The sequence below is a fragment of the Euprymna scolopes genome, chromosome 9 (assembly GCF_053919585.1).
Source record: "Euprymna scolopes isolate OS-2025 chromosome 9, ASM5391958v1, whole genome shotgun sequence".
Classification (NCBI taxonomy): Eukaryota; Metazoa; Mollusca; class Cephalopoda; order Sepiida; family Sepiolidae; genus Euprymna; species Euprymna scolopes.
The window spans coordinates 545889-551888 of record NC_136490.1 but is presented as its reverse complement, the minus strand read 5'-3'; the positions used below and the strand labels follow the sequence as shown (position 1 = coordinate 551888).

The 6000-nt window shown below is 34.0% G+C and overlaps 1 long non-coding RNA gene across 1 annotated transcript in view; it reads right to left on the bottom strand.

Moving 5' to 3' along the window:
- Nucleotides 1–691: 691 nt before the first annotated feature.
- The window catches only part of LOC145284416 (uncharacterized), a 42626-nt gene continuing 37317 nt past the window's right edge, over nucleotides 692–6000 (bottom strand). Inside the window, exons 2-3 of the long non-coding RNA XR_013868823.1 lie at nucleotides 5588–5724; nucleotides 692–789 (exon numbers count right to left, since the gene is read on the bottom strand). This is a non-coding gene — a long non-coding RNA (uncharacterized LOC145284416). The remainder of the gene's footprint in view (nucleotides 790–5587; nucleotides 5725–6000) is intronic.

Genomic DNA, 6000 nt, shown 5'->3' with positions numbered 1-6000 from the left:
TTTTATATGACCTTTGTCTATAAAGAAACATGAGATAAAAACGGATGTATTTACTTTCTGTTTAACAATTTGAACTAATTTTACTTTAAATTCAGTGTAAAAATCTTCTAAAAGTTCTTATTTGAGTGAGATATCTGATCAACTCTCATGTATATCATGTTTTATAAATACTCGTTAAGATTAAATGTATTTGAAACGAATTTGATACCTGAACAAAATGAAAGAAATGATGATTACGTCAGCTACTAAATAAATAAAAAAGGAGAAATACAGATTATAGTTTATCTCGCTTGTATCTCATCCAACTCACGTTAATTGATATTTTTTTATTTCTTCAATGCATTGTTCCAAATGTACATTAACGCTTCTAATCACCCTACATCTTTCGTGGACTCCCTAATAGATTGTTACATTAAAAAGTGTCTTATTGCGGTAGAAACTGCCTTATAATCATAAAATCGATTTTCCAATATAATATATAGTTATGAGTTTAATTGTTCATTTAAATTAAAAATGGATTTATTGCAATGAGTTAAGCTGTAATAGGATTGTATGACAAATAATCACCTCTCATATTCATATGTGATCTAATGATATTCGTTATGAATACGTTTATGTTCAACATATTTCGTACCTGATCAAAATCAACCAAAAGTTGATTACGTCAGCTAGTAAATAAATCAAGGTGAAATAGAGTTTTCTAGAAATTTTATTCAAAAATTAATTTCGACCGTGTCCTGGTGATTTTCTCGTATCAACTGATGATTTCAATCGCAATTCTTTCTGTACCTACAAAAGAAGAAATATCAAATTTATAAAATGAAAATCAATCATCGAAAAGAATGAAAGCATGTTAACAATTATGAAATTGACACAAAAAATATTATTAGAGACATTTGATGAAACTAAAAAAGTTTATTGACAGTTGAATAGAGGTGTGTGATTTGCAAAAACGACCATAACTTTCATAATGATTAAAAAGAAGGTGGGTCCCCCCATCGTGCTAGAAAACTACTTATCCTGAGAGTATTCTGCACCTGTACAAGGCTACCATTCGCCCATGCATGGAGTATTGCTGCCATATCTGGGTTGGTGCATCTATCACTAGTCTCCCCCTCTTGGATAGAGTCCAAAAAGATTCTCCAATCAAATAGGTCCCACTTTGTTAACTAGGCCCCAACCGCTGTCCCATCACCACAATGTTGCATTCCTCTGCCTGTTTTACTAGTATTTTAATGGAATGTGTTCTGATGAACTCATTGTACTTGTGCCCTGTCGACATTCCTATCCCCGACAAACTCGGTTAGCAACAAAATCACATCCCTTTCACTGTTGAGTCCCTAAATGCCAGAAAGCTTTCTACTTTAATAGCTTATTAAACAGGCAGACTTTGGAATTCCTTTCCTGCTACCTGCTTCCATGACTGTACTGATACACATCAGTTCAAATGTAACTTAAACCAACATCTTGTTAATCTTTCTTGAGCATGGTCCCAATTAGTAGCCCCTTATGTCCAAGTGGCGATATACCTTGTTATGGGTGGACGTGAGTAAAAATAAAGAAAATGAAACTGTTTCTCGTAAGATATGAAGGCATAATATCAAGCAAGAGCGCGAGTTCTATAGTGTCCCTGTTTCAAAGTTCCACTTTTGTCATATCGACGATGAGGATGATGTCTGTCTCCCCTGGAATTTGTTTAGGGTTAGGGTTAGGGTTAGGCTGGTCGAATGGACGTCTTACAGGCTTCTTGCTCGTAGCCAGAATTATCTTGTTGATAAAAACAATTAAAATTAAGACATTAATTAAAAATACACATTATTAATTTAAAATAACGAAGAATCGCTTTTCAAACAGATATATTTTTTTACTTTATCCGTCTTCTTATATCAATCATCGGATTACGGCCAAGCGGAGATAAAGAGAGTGGATTAATCTATGCTTCTACATTCAAAACATTGTTGCTCCCCTTCGGTTGGCTTGCTTTCACATTTCTGTTTTTTCAGTTCACGTTTATGTCAATCATGACATTTTGACCCTCGACAGCTACGACTTACGGCTATGTCACAGTAATGAGCCAGATATGTTGGAGACAGGACGGTCTACTTGCGTTATGGACGATCCGTCCCCATTGTGTGTAATGGTGTAAGTATTTAATAGCAGAGGAATTGAAAAAGTAAAAGGTCGCATAATGAGGACGGAAATATACCGTTATATATCAGCGAAAGAAATGCAATTTATTTACATAAATATACATGAAGAAGTGATAGAAAGAATGAGAGTTCGTTAGAATAAGAGTTCGTTACTTGCGATCGGTAGCTGCGAAAGGCTGACTGGCTAGTCAGGGCGGTTGTGATGACCCATTGCCAGCGGAGCGGTGTTTGTTACATCTTGACTGCTTGAGGGTCCGGCGCGAAAGAGAAAGAAATATGGGAAAAAGGAAGTGACGTAGCTAGGTCGCTCTTCAGAGTTAAAGGGCGACAATCGAGTTAGCCTAGGAGTTTCAACTCCCACCGATACATTCTACCGACATTCTATTTCAAACGTGACCGATTGATGAACAGAGATTCTTGCAATGATTCGATAATAGATCAAAACAGTTCGACAGTTGTGACAATAAATGCATACTTCTTTTCGCATTTACCTAAAATGACGCGGCTTAGAATCTTTCTCAACTATAAGAAAGTAATTTACGTCCTGAAACGTTAAAACAGCTAATAAAGATATGTGTTTTCTATTTGTTTTTGTCTGTTTATTAGCGATAATCAGGACATATAAAATATTTGCATTTCTATTTAAACAATAATTTCTCTTGGAAAGCAAAAGTAGCCATCATTTACATTGCACAGAGGTTGGAACAAATGTATACTGGGTTGAAATGTTCATCGCAATACACATTACAGTCATTGGAAGTTTCACGCAGTTCTTTATATAAAATGGCCAACGCTTCACGCACTGAAAGAAAATTGTTTAAAATATAATTATTACTTATCTTATAATTTGTTCAATTATTAAAATTTTCACATGGAAATATGCGATCTGTAGGGATTGTTTTACTGTCACTGGGCAGTTTTGTTCACGGAAACACGGTCGTCCCCTGAGGTAATTCTTGCACAATGGAGTACGTGGCGATGCTGGCCTAGTAAGCTCCGAGTCTGATGTCGCTGCGGAGGGGCCGGGTGCTGGTTGAAGACAGAGCGTGTTCACAGCACGCCACGCTAGGGCCGGTCTATCTGTTGTCGAAAAGGCTGATATGTTTATAGTGATGAAGCGGACGTAGTAGTGAGCAAATAAAGTTTTTTAAATCGCTGGCTTGAGTTTGCTTTATGATTGTGTTTGTTTTTCGTGCTGTAATGTGTTGTAGTGAACCGTCTGTTTGGTGTATGTATGCATGTGTTATATCTATTTGAAGCTAATAAAATTGTGAATGTAATCTAGTCGGTGTTGTACGGTTGCATTGTTATGTGAATTATATATTGGTGTTTGTATGCTTAGGAGTTGCGTTTGCTGTGATGTTTGTGTTTTGTATTTTGGTTTTGTCTTTTGCTGTGCGGCTTTCTGTGGCGGTTTTCTTTGTTGAAGTAAGGTGCGAGTTATTCTAATTATGTATGTATCTAAAAAAAATGGTATTTGAAGTTGTCATGTGTATTTATTGTGTTCATTTGCGTTGTACCGACGAACAGATTTGTCCTAGTGTCGCCATTGCTGGTTTTCGGTTTGTTCATGAAAATATAGAGGGATATGCGATATAACATCGTTAAAATGTAAGTAAATGCAGATGTTTATCAAATTGTCTTTCATCGCGGAAACGTTTTGCCGTAATGAAGTCATATTTCAATATTACCATGCTGTACTCTGTACAGAGAAATCAACAAAAGAATGGTTCAAGAAGAAAAGGATATCAGTTCTTGATAGGCCAGCAAATGACAAGATCAAAATTCAATAAAAAGATAGGGCAAATCATTAAGAAAAGAATAGCAATGTTGTTAATAAAGTCTTCATGAATAAAACGTCATTAGTGGAACGATTGCCTGTGTGGCACCAGAGTATTGTCATAAATTAATCACCAGTATCAATATAAGGAAGAGTAAATACAAACTGTGAGAAAATTAAATATTAATGTGTTAGCAACATTAATATATGACTATCAACAATTTACATTTCAATGGAAATCTTGTGTTTCCGTGATTTACTGCCAGATTCACCGATATAATAAACTAGCATGCCGTTCGGCGTTGCTCGGTCGTAAAATATGCTTAAATATTTATATCTTCATTCATGCAGATTTTGTATTTATTATTATAAAGTTAATTCTCTATCGAATATTCCATTGTACCTAATATATAGAAGTGATTTCAAAAGTAAAAAATAACGTGTGCCAGCAGATAGAATCGAAACCAAAACATAGACCTCTGCAGTCTTATCCTTAAGCTTATAACCTAAACTCATACTATACAAAATATGAAAACATAATGTCGTTTAACCTGTAACTTTAAATTAGCACACGCGTAGAAAAAAAAAACGGGTATAGTCGACCTACGCAAGGCCAAGGTCAATGTTTTTTTTAAAATTAAATTTTGATCCCCTAGCATCTATTTTATCGGATAGAAACAAATCGAAGATTAACTACATGTTTAAATACCCTAGATGTCAAATTTCAACTCCGAAGACCAAATATCGAGAGGGGAGTTTGGTAGAGACTGTCTGCACGCACACCGACAAGGTCACTTCATTATATATATATATATATATATATATATATATATATATATATATATATATATATATAAGCCAGGATCGAAACCTGACCGCCCGAATGACAGTCAAGGCTTCTCACCGTTACGCTATACAGCTGATGCTGTATGGGTAATGAATTAACGATGTTTTGACATCGTCCAAATGCCTCCGCTCAATTTGTTTACACAAAGAGCGTCGCTTAATACGCTAATGGCAGTTTGTATATCATTTTCCGATATGCTAAACCCAAGATAAGGACCATTATGTATAATTACGTTATTAAAGAATATATCTTTTACAAAGGAAATGTTTATGATATATATATACATATATATATATATATATATATATATGTTATATTATTATATAATATATTATATACTTATATATATATTATATACTTATTATATATATATATATAATACGTATATAATATATAATATAATAATATAACATATATAAAATAAATTTGTCCTTTGTTAAAGATATATTCTTTAATAACATAATTACACACACACACACACACACACACACACACACACACACACACACACATATATATATATATATATATATATATATATATATATATATATACATACATATACTAGGTGCCTTCAATAAGTTCCCAGAATTCAGTTCTTACCCATAATACACACGTCTGAAGGTAGTATAGACATTTAAATTTATAAATAATATTATACATTAAAAATCAGATGAACGCCATAGGTTATATATTCTTAAAAATAAAAACCTAACGAAAATAAAAAAGCTAAATTAAAAACACTAAGCGTGGGCATGTACAAATGCCTCACTTACATAATGAAGTGTAAATGATGAAATTATTGCTTACGTGAAACAGCCACAGTTACAGAATATGTATCTGGTGAAGAATACAGCGCAAAATATGGTTCTGTTGTGCCAATATTGGCCGCCAATGCCATCGATAGAAGAGACACAGACATGAAAAGAGACTTCATGTCTACAAAACTGTAAAGAAACAATAGATAGAAATAGTATATGTTTCATCTGAAAAACTGGGATAGTAAATGTTATACGATTTGTTAAAATAAGCGCAGAAATTAGAAACCCGTGATTTTTGGAAAATCTACAACAGTGTAGAAAATAATTAGCAATCAACAATTCTTTCCACTATCCAGCAATTATGAAGTTGTTTGTTTAATATGCTTGCCAGTCGTTTTGCCTCCAACTCTACATTGGACTCAGAAAGCCACTCCATACCTGACTTTCCTTTGCGGACAGACG